Genomic DNA, 18,031 nt, shown 5'->3' with positions numbered 1-18,031 from the left:
CACTCTCAACCTCTTCTCTGTAGAATTGGATCACTTAGCCTTACACCATCAGTGCACTAACACATAGATCTCTCCACACTGCTCTCTAAACAATTTTGCATACCCCTAGTTGCTCAATGGAAATCCTAATTTTTTTTCCTCTGATGCAGTGTGCTTGATTCTACCTCTATTGCATGTTTCCACACTTCCTGAGTGTACCTCTACATGGCTCTCCATCTTGTTGTTGTGTCTGACTTGGCCACTACTACCTCATTAACAACTAAGAATGGGAATCTGAGTGATCTCCTATTGTATTGGCTGCAACACCCTCCAAAATTTTGGCCTGCATCCAATTTCAAAGCCTCCTTTGAGAGTTTTACTTGATGACTTCACACACTTGAGTTCACTCCAAGAGCTCGTGTGAGCCTTCCCACCCACCTTGCTTGATCATTCCACTAAAAACTTTTTCATTTCTATGTCAATGTCATGCTTGCGACCATGTTTTGGTCATACACAAGGTCCTCGCTTCGTGTGTACATGTTGTGTTTGCTATGTAAACATTCTTCGCTCTCACACACAGAGTCAAATACACTGTCACGCAAGCGCCGTCACGGTCAACCAATGATCAATCACAAGCATCGCGCTTGTCTCTCACACCGTCGGTTAGTCATGTTGAGCATATGTGTCTGCATGGTTTGAGTCATCTCATCATCAAGTCATGTAAGTGTGTGTTTGCAATATCACATGTGCAACTTTTCACTCATTCACACACTTAGTCATTTTTTTGAAGTTCTGATGACCGGATTCCCCTCTAATAGCCAGACCTTCACCCCACCATCAACATGATCAAATGTCACCCAGAAAAATGCAGAAGCACCAAGCAATCCATTTCAAGTTGTGCTTCCTGCAAGTATATCAATCAACCTTCCTATTGGTTAACCAGATAATTTGATCCGGCAATCACCCCGAGACTGATGCCCCAAAAAATTGCGCAGAGGCTACAAACCTTGCCCACTCCAATGACTAAGAAAATTTCGAAGACAGGCTGGACAGAAACCTAGTGCCCATCCCTGTCTCCCTCAAAAATTTGCGCAGTTTTTCCAGCAAGCCCTCTAGCCAGTCGACTCGCTGCTCACCCAGAAAATTGCGTAGTTTTCATGAGCAAGCCCCCTGCTGCCCAACAGTCCACTCAACTTAGAAATTGTGTAGAGGTGATCAGTAACCCATCCTCCCAGCATCAACGCATTTTTCCCCACCAACAGCTCCCAGGAGCCAACTTTCAGTTCCCTCCAGGAATTGCGTAGTTTTAGCTACCAAGCTCCAGCAACGGACTGTTAGTTCCCTCCAGGAATTGAGTAGTTTTTGCTGCCAATGTCCCAGAAGATGACTACCAGTTCCCTCTAGGAATTGCATAGTTTTTTCTACCAAGGTCCCAGCAACCAACTGCCAGTTCCCTCCAGGAATTGCGTAGTTTTGGCTACCAGGCTCCCGCTGCCTGCTCCTTCCAGAAATTGTGTAGATTTTGTCTACCAAGACTTCTTGTAGCCCAAACTGCTCCTCTCAAAAAATAAGCAGTTTTTCCCTACAACTCAACCAGACCCCGTGGAAAGTCACCGTCGATCCGAATTGCCCATCTCCATCACCTAGTGACTGCTACACACTTTTCACCAGTAGTACCCGGAGCCTCCATCCCAGCTCACACCTCACAGTCTTGTCTCCTCTCCTTGTCACCTACATCCAAAGTGATCATGCATCATGGTAGACTAGGAGGTTTATGGATTTGATGTTGTCTCGTCATGAGTGACTGTAAATACAGGTACACGAACAAACATGGCGCGACGACGGATGGGATCAACGAAGGGAGTACATGCATAAGGACATGTTCGCCAACAAACTAACAAATGATGCATGCAAAGAGATGTGCTTGCAAATAGAAAATCATGCAAAGATGTATTCATGGATGGACGGACGAGTGAAAATGCAAGATGTGTTCACAGATGGATGGGCAGATGAGCATGCATTTTTCACAAATGGGAGAACCTATCAAGCATGCCAACATGCAAGCAAGGAGCAACTTGCAAAGGAAACATCAAGTGAACCCAATGACCATCGAAGACTTTGTGCACTTTTCCATGCGGAGGTGAAGCTGTGACACCCCATAGGGCATCCAACACCTAACAACACTATAGCTCAACATGCACACTAGCAGTAGCATGAATGTACTAGCACTATCATGTCGAGTCTTGTCATGAGTCATGTCGTCCACATCTCTACTATGGGCCATACTGTTAATCAATGTAATGTAACGTGGAAGTCCAAGAGACCCACTTTTCATATGAAGAGTCATGTAAAATTGAAAGGCCATGGAAGTCAAACAATCATGAGGGTATTCGAACAGCCACAAGGATCACTTTCACCCTTGGCTATAAATACCCCCTCATTTGTACATGTAAAGGAATTTTCACCTCGGCTCCTCCAACATATCCTTGAGAGACTGTAATAATTTCTTTGAGGAGTAAGTAGTGGCTTCAAGGCCCCGCCCATGGGGTTAGTGATGTATGGTGTAACGATGTGTCTTGTAACTTTCACTTAATTCAAAAGCCTACTAACAGGCCAACACATTTTCAAACATGTATTGTAACTGTTGTAAGACTGATCCAGAACACTTGTAATGCATGTTGCTTTAACCTGTGTTTAACACTTGAACTCATTCACTTGTTGTAATACATATATATTAACGAAAATGTGTTGTATGGGTTGTTAACATTGTCTTTCCCGTGTTTCTTACCTCCCCAGACATCAGACAGACCTTTCATGTAAAATTTCTATAACAACCATCACACTCACGCAGACTCTTCCATTGTGTGTTGTAAGTGTTATCTTTGCTTGTGTGTTGTGACTGTCACATCTGTGTGGACTGCTCTTATGGAAGTTGCGCATGTCATGTTGTGTTGTGTGTTCCTAACAGAGTTGGGGCTTCCTCCCATCTGACTTGGGACTCACTCCCACCCTCTCCCTCTACAGTGAAAGAACCTTTGACACAAGTAACACTGGCAATCACCAAGCACATGAACCTCACTACTCGAAGACAAAGAATACCACTCTCCTGTGCTGACAAGCAAGAGCTGAGGAAAATATTTAAGATAATGGAAACTGGGCCATCATACCGGATGGGACTCCCACACCAAACGATGTGAGGTCTATTTGGGATTTCATACCTGGGTGATTCCCTAAATTTTGGTGGGTCCAGAACCATCAACATTTCTGGTGCTAGAAGGAGGGATTGAACCTCTCGTTGTATATGGTTGAACGTCCTCTCACACCCACTCATCAACCATCTAGTTAAGGTAGTTACTCACACTCCTTCTCACCTACGCGCAACTCTGCAGTTGGTTACTTCTCACCTCCCAGGACTAAACAAGAAATTCCATATCATCACCTTCGCTCCATTCATCCCATCACTCGCCAGTTCGTGAAAGTAGTCAAATTGGTTCCAGGAATACAACATCTTCCATACACATCAAGGAAGCCAAAAGCTACTCCCACAAGGGTTGTTGTATCGTCAGTGGAAGAAGCAGTTCTTTCCACACTTGAAGATCTGGAAGAAGCTATTGAAGATGGAGAACCTCCGATCTTTCAACAAGGGGAACAAAACACCCTTTTGATCTCGAGATCAGACTCCAGTATAGGAGGTGGAGGTCAAGGCAGTGGAGGATGCGGAGGTGGAGACGAACCAATAGACTCAGATTCATGACCATCGGATTCTGAAAAAGAGAAGGAGGACGAAGAAGAAGAAGAAGAGATGGCTGACCAAAATCCAGAATGGATGACTTAGGGACTATTAGCTCTCCCGAGTGCTTTGCACAAGATGCCAAAGTGAGCGGAGAGAATGAACATCAAGTTAAACCCTAACAAAACGATAAAAGGAAAATATGATTTGGACAACTTCTACCTGCAACTGCAGACGCTTGAGGCACTATATGACGACGTACCATGTACATTGTCTCCATGCACCTTGGACGGTGGTGCAATTGCATGGTATCACAGCCTTCCACCAAACTCCATAAAGAACTAGTGTGCATTCAAATGCATGTTTCTTGAAAAGTTTGCTTATGACAAGACCCCAGCTATGTTGCTCAAAGAATTGGGAAGCCTAAAGATGGAGGGGAAAGAAAAGGTAAGAGACTTCAATCAAAGGCTTACACGCATATTGAACAAGTTTGCAGCGATCACCAAACCTCATGACTCCATCACTGTTGATTACTACACGTCCGCACTGTCAACCAACATTGCGCAGTTCATCAAGAAAGTTGCGAAACCAACTCTATTAGAAAACTGCGAAGAGGCTATTATTGTTGAGAAAGACCTGCACGTGATTGGAGTCATCAAAGATGATGAATTAGCAAAGGACTCCAAAGACGCAAACAGAAAGTCCTAGGCGATGGCGATCAAAGGTAGAGACAAGGAAACAAATGATATTGAAACCCTCACTCACCTTATCGAGAACTTGACAAAAAAAGTGTTTGAGCCTAAACAACGAAAAACGGACACATATGCAAGAAACCATCGGCCCAGACAGAGACAAGGAATCACATCATCAGGCAGCAACCGGTACACTCCAAAAACTACACAGAGCTCTATGTTTCACCTCGATCAGTGCATAAATTCTTATTTATATTCATTCCACGAAGAACATCACCCCGAGAACTCTTGTTCAGAATGGAAGCGAGTTGCAAGATTTGTATACAGTCATACATTTAACATAGAAAACAGTATGCAGGAGTAGCCAGAAAACAAAGATAATGACAAAGATGTTGCACCTGATGAAACATCAAGTTCTGGGCATGTTGTGAACATGTATCAGTGCTCGCAATCTATGCTGAAGACGAACACCGAGAAACATCCCCCAAAGCAAAATGACAGTTAAAATACTAGGAGTAAAGGGGCTCCCCGTACACTTGGGGAAGCACAAGAAAAGATGAGACTACTGTTGAGGAAGTTTGATCCACCATCCACCCCAAATCCATGAGTAGAAAACTGCAGAACACTCCACCGGACAACACGAACATCAGTCCTACCTCGGACGCCTCGGTGAGTCTTCCACCTTTGGACTACAACATTGTATATGACATGAAGAAAACTCATGCAAACATCAGTCCTACCTTGGACACCTCAGTGAGTCTTCCACCTTTGGACTACAACATTGTAGATGACATGAAGAAAACTCATGCAAACATTAGTTTGTTCAAGTTAACAAAGATCTAGAGTCAGCGAGACACCCTGCTATGTGCACTAGGACAGACAATAACAAACAACGCATCCTCTACTAACAAGGGAGCTAGCACACCTCCCGGATCACTTTCCACTGTGCTAAACACACTTCGGATGGAAGAAGCAAACTCAAGTTTCGCTTCATTCATGCTCTCATTTGAATTTTTTAACTGTAATGTTCACAACTGCTTGGTTGATATTGGTGCAGCATCCAATGCCATGCCGCTCTCCATTGCTAAAAAGATCAATGCCCAATGGAGCGAGACATCCGCGCGAATCATCCAACTTGATCAAACATCTATACAAGCCATTGGTGAACTCCAAGATGTGATCATCCGACTGTCTCATGACAGTCGAGTCCACCAATGCATAAACATAGTTGTTGTGGACATACCGGAAGCATATGGTCTACTACTCAGTAGAGACTAGTCAAGCAAGATGAACGGATATTTTGCTACGTACTTGTCACACATGTGGCTTTCGTACAAGGGAAAAAACAATCAAATATGTGTGGTATCCGAGAGCTATATGACACACAATGTCACTCCCCTCAATGGCGAGAATGAATCATTGGCCTTCGCAGAACTCATGTTTGGAAACTGCCTCTTGGAGACAACGTTGGGGTGTTATCCTGCACGGCCAGCTCCAACCCCGCCAAACATGCAGCTGGGTCTCCTTCCTTACCCAACTTATGGTAATGAAACATGTACATACATTGTACCAGTAGTAGCAGTAGCAGTAGAAACAGTAGCAGTAGTAGTACAAATGCATCAAACGGTCCATGTACAGACAAGTTGTGGACCATGTACTTTGATGGATCAAAGACACAGGACAGCTCTGGAACCGGGAGTGTCTTGATTGACCCATACAATAGGAAGCATCTTGTTTCAAGTTTCTTGGAGTTCGGGTGCACGAACAACATTGCTGAGTATGAAGCACTAATGTTGGGCTTGTAGAAAGCCACCAAACTCAATGTGGTCACACTCAAAGTGGTAGGTGATTCAGATATAATGGTATGGAAGGTACGTAACACCATTCATTGTTTTTCACCGCATCTCAAAAGTTACCCACAAGAGGTATGGTGACTGATCTCCAACTTCCAAGCATTTAACATCACTATTGTACCACGTATGCGTAATGCAGCCGCTAATGCTCTGGAAAACGTAGCTTCTAGAATGTCACTGATTAGGGATAGATTTACTATTGAAATTTTGTACAAACCTTCTATCCTATATAACATAACTAATTTACATGTGTTTAATGATGATAAACATATACTGCATTTTGGTGGGCTCCAGTATTGTAGCAATAATGCTACAACTCCTGGGGCTTCCTATCTCTAATTTTATCAACCCGGTAGTTCGTACAAACTTGGAAGCGACGGTGCTGTATGCACAAGTACTAGCTCTTGTCGCAGCTGTCACTTGGTCAGCTGGCACAAGTCCGCTAGGGCTCAAGCCAACTTCTATATGCTCTCAGAAGAAGCTTGCTAAATGATGGACGAAGGCTATCTCAAAGGAAATTAATCTACTTTGCAAAAATGAACTGAAAGCCAACCAAAACATGGAAACCCTAGTAAACCCTAATCTGACTAGCTTAATCTCTATGATGCCATGGTGGGAGTGCAAATGTCTAAGAATGATGCCATTACCTCTAGTAATATGAAATGCATGAACTTAAACTACTTCTATTGAAAAGAACATTGTTTTTGTATTTTTGCTTAAGTGGTTGGAGTGATTATGATTTTGTTTCTTATTAGGGTTTGGCTGTGCAGAGGTGGTGCGAAGGGAAGGAAAGCTTGGGAAAGGTCAGGGGGGCTAGGAGAGGTCCCAGGGGATCCCTAGCATCAGTCCACAGAAGTCCACAACGTTCAGGTGCTCGGCAACCGAGTTTGCAGGCTTCTACAGGATGTCTGCAGGGGATCCTACAGAAAACTCAGGGATTCTACAGGAAGTCTGTTAACTTCTACAGGATGTTCTACCGTGGGAGTTTTGGGCGATGGTGAAGTGATGCAGCGGTATGGGTGGATAGGTAAGATGGAGATGGAGCTTGTGATGGCTCAGGGGCAGAGAAATAAGATGGAGAAAGAATGTATGAAGTTGGTTGGTGGATAGAAGGATGGAAGCAACGAAAGGTCAAGAAAATGGAGCTACGTGGACAATGGAAGAGTTGGAAGGTAAACGAGCTGAACAGAGGTCGAGTAGGTGGCTTTAGGCGTGGGTGAGAAGAAGAAGAAGGAAATGGAATGATGCTGAGCAGTGTAAATAAAACAAATTGCTTATGTCTTGCACCTAAAACGAGAATTCATTAACCTGTGCTACCAGTGCTATTAAACAAATGAACAGCAATGTAAATCGTGAAGAGAAGTCGTGCATGGAGTTAGAATGAAGAAGTATGGTTCAAGATCAAAGTGCATGGATGGATCTACAATTAAAATGACTGTGTTGCAGCTTGCATGAAAGTAAAAAGACTGCGTTTTTTTTGGTGGTTGGTATAGACTGCACCCCAATCTCTAAACAGAGATGGCAGTGAAGGCACTATCAACCTTTTCTTGGAGCTCCAATGAATTACAATCCTCCTATTCTAATCTAAGCAACTGAAAGTGATTTAACCATAAGCTAATCCTACTCAATCTCATTAAATAAATCAAATCAGCAGACTGTAAATTCTAAATGCATGTCAAAACAGAGGAAATAAAGTGCTGCAAGGAAACAAATAACAATACAAGGAAGAGGAGGTCTATTGCTCTCAGGTTGGGCCCTAACCTGAGAGCTATTGCTCCCTTAAAAAATCAGAATTAGATCCAAATCTGCTTGCCTTTATTAAAAGATCATAATCATGAGTCTAACATCATGCCAAAACTGGCTTACAAAATGACTAACTGGCTAACCCAAATTGACTAACTGGCTAACCCCAAATTGACTAACTGAAATGAGGCCTTAAGGCCTCTTATTTATACAAATTGAGGACCCAACAGTCCTCCTAAAAGTTAGGGACATGGCTGCCCAAAACTTGGAGTTAACAGCAATCCTACTTGACTTGCTTGGCTGCCCTTGTGCTGATTGATTCGGTGGCCCTTGAACTCCGAGCTGATGGTGGAGAATTCGAGGTAAGGGCCCATAAATGAAGGGGACACCTTCCTACAAATCCTCTAGCTTGTTCTCCCACGAATTTGGCTGCCAAGTGCTCATTAAGACCTTCAATTTTGTCTCCAAGTGGACCAAAAAGGCTACACAAAGCACCCATTAGACTTGTTGGCATAATGACTAACCAAATTCACTCTATTAACATAAAAATAATCAAAAACATGCAATAAACCAATGAGAATGGTGGATTAAGTCAACTTAGGAGGTTGAATGAGCCCAAATAATTGTCCATTTTTGGGGCTCATCACATTTTAGGGCCAATGCTGGCGTCTTCAAAGATGCAGCGATAGATGATGACGAGCGCAAGTGCTCTTTGCAAGTAGAAGTTGGTAATAGGAAAGGACATCTTATCACGAAGGGAGTGGAATCATTGGAAAATATTTATGACTTGCAAGAACGTTTTCAAGGCCCAAGGAATAGCAAGACCCAAATTTCCACCATGATGCATGAACTGATCAACCTAGGAACAGAACAAGATCTGAATTTCATCAATCTTGGTACATTTTTCCCACAGCAAGAGCAACAAGCCTTTGTCCACTTGTTCAAACAGTACTGAGACGTGTTCATGTGGACGTACGATGATTTGAAAATTTATGACATGTGGATAATCCAACACATCATTCCAATCAAAGAAGGGGTCAATCTGTATCAGCAGAAGCTGAGAAAAGTACATCCATCACTTGAACCCCTCATATAGAAAGAGCTCACCAAGCTATTGGATGCACGGATCATATATAAATTTCGTCATTCCATGTGGGTTTCAAACCTTGTTCCTGTACCCAAGAAGTCTGGGGAAATCCGCTTGTGTGTTGATTTCCAGAACATGAACCACGCATCAGACAAAGACAACTACCCTGTGTCGTCTATGGACCACATTTTGCAAACAATGTCTGGGTCATAGATGTTTTCCCTACTCGACGGTTTTTCAGGATACAATCAGGTTCTAGCAGTAGAACTTGACAGACTTAAGACTACCTTCCGTACCAAGTGGGGTACGTTCACTTAAAGACGAATGTCATTTGGGCTTGTGAATGCAAGCGAAACCTTTTAGCATTCCATGGACATTGCTTTTCGTGGACTCATCGGATAGGGCATAGTGGTATACCTCAATGATGTGACTGTGTTCTCAAGAAGACGTGAGAACCACATACGCCATCTGAAGAAAAATTTTGAGCGATGCCGAAAGTATGGGATTTCCTTGAATCCCAAAAAGAGCGTATTCACGGTGTCTGAGGGGAACCTTCTCGGACACATTGTTTCCAAAAGAGGAATCAAGGTGGATCTAGACCAGGTCCATACTATTACACAGATCCATCACCCAGCCAACAAGAAAGTTATGCAGTCCTTCTTAGACAAGATAAACTTCCTCAGGAAGTTCATCTCGGATTATGCGCAGATAGTCAAGCCCATGCAAGACATGATCAAGAAAGATGCAATCTACAGCTGGGACAAGAGGGAGAAGTATGCATTCACCTATATCAAGCAGTATATTGCAGAAGAACCTACACTCTACAGTCCATACTTCAAGAAGGATTTCCTACTATAGGCCTTCGCCTCCAATAATTCACTCGTTGTAGTACTCACTCAAAAGGATGAGATGAACAATGAACGTCCCATCTCCTTCATGAGCACAAGTATGCAGGGACCAAAACTCAACTACCCCATCGTTGACAAGCAAGCATATGCAGTTTACAAGGTGGTGAAACACTTCAAGCCCTACTTGGTGAACTGGGTGAATGAGGTGCAAATTGGATGACAAACTTACAAGAGTATGATATTGAAATCAAGCCAGTTCACATGATCAAACGACATGGGCTCTGTAGACTTGCAGTTAAAGAAGTACACACACCGGAGAACGAAGAAGAGCTCACTGGCTAGGAGAAGGAAGTTGAGATGTATGACATAAGGTGAGAAACACCCACTGAAGACGGAACCTCTTGGTACACAAATGTGTGCCAGTACCTTGAGCACAGCACCGTACCCTCTCACTTTTCCATTAGACAGAACAGGGCATTGTGCCTCAAAGCTTTAGCATATCAGTCGGTGCATGAAGTGATTTACAGGAAGCACAACAACAGAGTTTTGCTCAGGTGCCTAGAGGCACATGAATCAAAGAAGGTATTACAAGATCTGCATGACGAACCCACCGGGGGTCACTTTGCGAGAAGCACCACTGCACACAAAGTTATGTGAGATGGTTTCTACTAGTCCACATTATTCAAGGATGCACACGCTTATGCCCAGAAGTGCCTGGTTTGTCAACGATGCATCGGCAAAGCACGAAGGCCAGTAGCCTCACGACACCCTGTTGCAGTGACTAAACCATTCCCACAATGGGGCCTAGACATCATTGGGGAGATTTTCCCACATTCGTCAAAACAACACCACTACATCCTAACATAAACTGATTACTTCACGCAGTGGACAGAAGCATTTCTGCTCAAACAAGTGAATGACCAGGAGGCCATCAACTTCCTCTAGCAAGACATCATATCATGCTTCGGCATTCCGGTATCACTTGTTTTTTATAATGCAATGTACTTTTCATCTTTAAAGCTTTATGATTTTGCATTAAAAAATGGTATTGTTCTGAAACACTCATCAAACTACTACCTGCAAGGAAATGGTCTAGCAGAATCCACAAATAAAAACCTCATCCGCATAATAAAAAAGATCATTTTCTTTGAGCAACACAACTGACATACTACTCTGGCTACTGCACTATGGGCTGATCGCATAACACCCAAACCTTCTCTAAATACCTCACCGTACTTCCTGGTTTATGGTAAAGAAGCCATCCTACCACCTAATATATAATTTCTTTCACTTCAGCTATCCCAAGAATCCCAAGGCAAGCCTTGCCAGCTTTTTTAGCATAGGATTGATACACTTCACAAGCTTCAAGAAGAAAGGATGAAAGCAAAAGAGAAATTTACACTCCACCAGAACCGTATCAAGAGATGGTTCAATAAGAAGTCTATAGGGAAAGCTAACTTCAATGTTGGTGACTTGGTTCTCAAATGGGATAAGTCCCATGAAGACAAAGGCAAGCATACAAAGTTTCAGTCCCTATGGATTGGTCTGCACACAGTGCATGAGAAGCTTGTCCCACACACATACCATCTGCAATCACTTAACGGGAGGGTTGACAACCTTCCTGTCAACGGCCAAGATCTCAAACACTACTTCCAGTAGGTCGGGTCACGTTCCGTGCCATGTACATAGTCTACTTGCTATTTGTTGTTTTCGTTTCATTTGCCTTGCTTTCTATCTTTGTTTTCATTTGGTTGCTTCACTTACTATTTTTTTTTTTTTGTTTGAGATGATTAATACCTTACTATTTTTGTTTCCACAAATAAGTGTTTCCATCTACTGTGTTCTGGCTTTTGAATGAGTATGTGGCCGCGATAAGAAGAGACTTGTGACACTGTAGCACTTGGCTAGTCTTTTGTCTATCTTCTCTATGCTTGGTTATAACCTTTGGCCGATGAAGTTTTGACAGAAAATACGAGTCGTCTGCAAGGGAAGTTTTAGTCCAACGATGAACCTGTGTCTACACTGGGAAGCCCCATGCCTGTAGTCAGCCTTCTACTATGTGTGTTCAAGCTCATCCAACTAGTAGAAACAGAGAAGGGGAAAATATAAATGAGAAAACCTATGTCAAAGGTCTTACATGCTTCTCTGAAGGAACAAACTCTTCTTCTATCAATAAGTCGGGATCCCTCTTCCCTACAAAAAATAAATATTAAGTGCCTATGCACAGTCCTCTTGAAAAAAATACAAAAGGTGAAAGAAGAGAAAGACTTCCTGCGCAGAAAGGTGAAGCATACAACTCCACCGGGGTACTCACCAGGCTCACTAGCAGTGGAGAAATGTGTGTGTTCCTACGTGACTTTGTCGGGGTACTGTCCAGGCTTGTTGGCAGTGGAGCAACACCAGAGATGAAAACTTTACTTTCAAAATCTTCAACTCACGAGCTAAACTACCCTTCCCGATTTCAAAAAGTTGTGATCAAGCTAAACTTTTAATTGTATTTCACTGAGTTGGAAAAAGGTGAACCATGTATGTCCATGGGGTAAGTGGGGAAGTCGAAGTAACCTGCACAACAATTCAATACTCCCCAAAATAACAAGGCCTTGTGCTAACAATGAACCAAAATAAAGAAGCTGGAGTTTTACCAGTGTGTTGCCAAGTGTTGTAGCGACTACAACACCATCCAAAATTTTGGCCTACATCCAATTTCGGAGCCTCCTTTAAGAGTTTTACTTGATGACTTCACGCACTCAGGTTCACTTTGTGAGCTCGTGTGAGTCTTCACACCCACCTTGCTTGATCATTCCACCGACAACTTTTGCATGTTGATGTCAATGTCATGCTTGCGACCATGTTCTGGTCATACACAAGGTCTTCGCTTCGTGTGTACATGTTGTGTTCGTTATGTAAAAATTTGGCACGCTCACACATGGAGTCATATACACTGTCGCACAAGCGTTATCACAGTCGACCAACAATCAATCACAAGCATCGCGCTTGTCTCTCACACCGTCGGTTAATCATGTTGAGCATATGTGTCTGGATGGTTTGAGTCATCTCATCATCAAGTCATGTAAGTGTGTGTTTGCAAGATCACGTATGCACCTTTTCACTCATTCACACACTTAGTCATTTTTCTGAAGTTCTGATGACTGGATTCCCCTCTGATATTTGGACCTCCACCCTACCATTGACTCAATCGACTGTCACCTAGAACAGTGTAGAAGCACCAAGCAATCCATTTCAAGTTGCACTTCCTGTAAGCATATCAATCAATCTTCCTACTCATCAACCAAATAATTTGACCCGGCAGTCACCCTGGGACTAATTCCCCCAAAAAATTGCACAGACGTTGCAGACCTTGCCCACTCCATTGACTGAGAAAATTGCATAGACAGGACAGATAGACACCCAGTGCCCATCCCTTTCTCCCTCAGAAAATTGTGTATTTTTTCCAGCCATCCCTCCAGTTAGTCGACTCGCTGCTCACTTGGAAAACTACGCAGTTTTCATCAGCAAGCCCTTTAATGCTGAGAAGTCTGCTCAACTTAGAAACTATGTAGAGGTGATCAGTAGGTCAGCCTCCCAGCATCATCGCAGTTTTTCCCACCAGCAGCTCCCAGCAGTCGACTGCCAGTTCCCTCCAGGAATTGTGTGGTTTTTTCTACCAAGCTCGAGCAACGGACTATTGGTTCCCTCCAGGAATTGTGCAGTTTTTGCTGCCAATGTCCCAACAGTTGACTACTAATTCCCTCCAGGAATTGTGCAGTTTTGGCTACCAGGCTCTGCTACCCTCTCCTTCTAGAAATTGTGCAGATTTTGTCTGCCAAGATTTCCCGCAACCCAGACTTCTCCTCTCAAAAGCTGCACATCTTTTCCCTCTAGCTGATCCAAACCCCGCAGACAGTCACTGTCGATTCGGATTGCCCATCTCCATCACCTAGTGATTGCTACACAGTTTTCACCAGCATTGCCTAGAGCCTCCATCCCATCTCACACCTCGTGATCTTGTCTCCTCTCCTAGTCACCTGCATCTAAAGTGATCATGCATCATGGTAGACTAGGAGGTTTATAGATTTGATGTTGTCTCGTCATGAGTGACTGCAGATACATGTACACGAACAAACATGGCACGACGATGGATGGGATGAACGAAGGGAGTACATGCAAAAGGACATGTTCGCCAACGAACTAACAAACGATGCATGCAAAGAGATGTTCTCGTGAACGGTCGATCATGCAAAGATGTGTTTGCATATGGATGGATAAGCGAACATGCAAGATGTGTTCATGGATGGAAAAATGAATGAGCATGCACTTTTCACAAAAGGGCAACCTATCAAGCATGCCAACATGCAACCAAGGAGCAACATGGAAAGGAAACGTCCAGCGAACCCAACTACCATCGAAGACTCCACACACTTTGACATGCAGAGATGAAGCTGTGACACACCATGAGGACATCCATCACCCAGCAACACTATAGCTTGACAAGCACACCAGCAATAGCATGAATGTACCAGCACTGTCATGTTGAGTCTTGTCATGAGTCATGTCATCCACATCTCTATTGTGGGCCATACTGTTAATCAATGTAATGTAACGTGGAAGTCCAAGAGACCCAATTGCAATATGAAGAGTCATGTAAAGTAAAAAGGCCATGGAAATTAAATAGTCATGAGGGTATTCAAATAGTCACAAGGGTCACTTTCACCCTTGGCTATAAATACCCCCTCATTTGTAGATGTAAAGGACTTTTCACCTCAGCTCCTCCCACATAGCCTTGAGAGTCTGTAATATTTTCTTTGAGAAGTAAGTATTGGCTCCAATACCCCGCCCATGGAGTTAGTTGTGTATGGTGTAACGATGTGTCTTATAAATTTCGTTTAATTCAGAAGCCTACTAACAGGCCATCATGTTTTCACACATTTATTGTAACTATTGTAATATTTATCTTGAACACTTGTAATTCATGTTTCTTTAACCCGTGTTTAACACTTGAACTCATTCACTTGTTGTAATACATATATATTAATGAAAATGTGTTGTATGATCTGTTAACAATGTCCTACCCATGTTGGTTACCTCCCCGAACATCAGACAGACCTTTCAAGTAAACTTGCTATAACAATCGTCGCACTCGTGCAGACTCCGACGATGTTTGTTTTACATGTTATCTTTCCTTGTGTGTTGTGACTGTTGCATCTGTGTGGACATATCTGCCGGAAGCTGCTCACATCCTATTGTGTTGTGTGTTCCTAACAGAGTTGGGGCTTCCTCCCATCCGACTTGGGACTCACTTCCACCCTCTCCCTCTACAGTGAAAGAACCTTTGACATAAGTAACACTAGAAATCACCAGGAATGCGAACCTCACTACTCGAATACAAAGCAGACCACTCTCATGTGCTGACAAGCAAGAGCTGAGGAAAATCTTTAAGATAATGGCAACAGGGCCATCATACCCAATGTGACTCCAACACCAAACAGTGTGAGGTCTAGTTGGGACTTCATACCGAGGTGATCCCCTGAATTTTGGTGGGTCCAACACCATCAACATCTCCATATTAAGAATTAATTCGCATTCCACCTACACACTTCAACCAAGCATTGTCCATGCTTATTCGTGGCTCACTAAGCTTAACGAGGACTTTAGAATGGATTCTCTACACATCATGGTCTTCGCTGCCTTGACCAAACAATATTTATCTCTATGTCTTTCCTTTGACAGTCATCATTAACTCCATCGACCAACTCCTCCGCAAGATCATGGTCCTTGCTACTGACTCATCCATATGCCATACACCTTTGTGCTTCTATTTCATATATTTTACACCATAATGAAATTTCAAAGCCACAACTTATCGTAACTTTTAGTAAAGAGATGTTAAGAAATCACAGTATTCTGAAGTGCCTTTAGCCCCTCTTATGCTTAGCCCTTACTACTTGTTCTTCCACCATGGGACCGGGAGCTGTGAACGACGGCTCCATATACCACTGTAGTGCTATATTGGATCCCCTACATGTTGTAACTTCTATTTAAAAAGATATTACAAAATTTTAAAGTCCCAATTGGGGTTTAGCTCCCTCTACTTAGCCCGTTATCTCATTCCCTTCCTAGAACCAGGTGTTGTGATCGGGGACATAACACTTAGGTGCTAAGGCCTTCATTCTCCTTTCGAGGTCCTATCTCCTTGTATATTCACTCTCACCTTTGGTTCTTTTGGCTCTTTCATGACTAAACGCCAACACATCGAAAGCTCCTCATTTCGTAACTTTTCTCAAATTTGTATTACGAAGGAGTTTCGAAATTCTAACCTCCAAAATACTTCCCACATGGAATCACATAACACTTAGGTGCTAAGCTTACTTTACACCATTGGTTCTATATGTTTCATTGTCTAGGCACCAATACATCGGAGCCCCTTTCATCGGAACTTTTTCATAAAGCATTTGCACAAGAGTTACGAAAATCTGATCTCTAAAATTCTTCATAGAACTTAGGTGCTAACCTCGTTCAATGCCCTTAGTCCATTGGGTCTCTCACAACCATGTGCTAGTCTCATCAGAGCTCCACATATCATATCATAACTTTCCCATAAAATAATTAGACAGGATTTACAAAAATTCCATCCTCCAAAATTCCGACCTCTGAAATTATGTCATGTTGATGTCATCAACTCCACATGGAACCTCCTTAGTGGGGACACATGTCACACAGATTTGCCCCGTTAGGCCACCCAAAATTCTAAATATGGCTACCACGTGTTCTTTGTATTGCCATGTCATGCTGATGTCATCTACCTCATCAGCTTCTCAAGGTCGATCACCTTCTACCATGTGTCTTATTGGAGGATAGAGAAAGGTTCCCTGGTTCTTTGGGTTTGCACGCAAATTCCTTTATAAATCATTTATCTGCATCCCTCGACACTTTCAAATAAATTCATTCATAAGAACTTACGAGGTTCCAAAATCCTGAAGTTCCAAACCTCTAAGGTTTTTCTTGCTCCCCGATATTATGCTTCTCTGAGGTTTAGATATGATCATGTCAGTCCTTCCGATATCAGGTCCCGATATGATCATCTTAGTCCTTTCGATATCAGGTCCCAATGCTTTGATCCTTCTCCAATACCAATGTTCCGAGAATCCAATTTATAAGGACTTGAAAAACTCTGAGGTTTCGATGGTATTGTCCTTTCAAGGTTCCATCCTGCTCTAACCCTTCAAAATTCTGGCCATCGATATTTTTGGCTTCCGAAATTTCACTTGTTGCCCTAGTTCCATGCCAACTTGGGTCCCTTTCAAGTAAATTGTCAAGGTCCTAATGTTATGACCTTTCGAGGTCCCGAGGCTCTGACCTCTGATATGTTTCCTGCTCTATCCTTCCAATATTAGGTCTCAAAATTTGGCCCTTCTACCCTAGTATTAGATCAAAACTTTCTTAAAGGGGAATTACATTACGGTTACAAAGTTTTGAGGTCTCAAGGCGCTGAGCCTTTCAAGGTTCTGAGGTTCTACCACCATCTCTACTGAATTTGGCAGTGTTGCCAAATTTGGCTATGTGCCAAGACTCCTCCAAGCACCTTTTAACTCTGCTTTCATGGCTTAAGTCACAAAACTTTGGCTAGGAATAACTCCTGATCTAGGAGGCCATTTTAAGACTTCCTCATACTGTTGGAAATATCTTTCAGAGAACTTTCCATTGGGGAAGGTTTGATGTAGGCTTTGAACCCATCTTCTACCTAAAAAATAATTGTAAACCCTTTGTTGTTCTTTACATCTTGACCCTTCTTATTATTCCTGAACATGTTCTTCGGAGAAATTATGGGACTCCCAACAACCATAGACATCATTTTATGGCTTCTCCAATAAGCCTACTACTATGGTGACACATCAAGCACATCAAACTAGCCTAGTGACCATCACAGCTAGGCTAGGGAACATCAAGGCCAACATCTGCCTCGACAAACCTCCATGCTAGTCTAGTTGACATAAACACCAACACTCTTTCCAATAGTCAGGCAAAACCAACTACTCAAGACATCTCTCAGCATGATTTTTGACATCAATTCCAACGCAATTGTAGCAACTAGCCATCCAAAC

The sequence above is a fragment of the Pinus tabuliformis genome, chromosome Q (genome assembly GCF_031772625.1).
Source record: "Pinus tabuliformis cultivar Carrire ecotype Pingquan chromosome Q, CPIR1, whole genome shotgun sequence".
Taxonomy (NCBI): Eukaryota; Viridiplantae; Streptophyta; class Pinopsida; order Pinales; family Pinaceae; genus Pinus; species Pinus tabuliformis.
Note: the sequence above shows the minus strand (reverse complement) of the source record.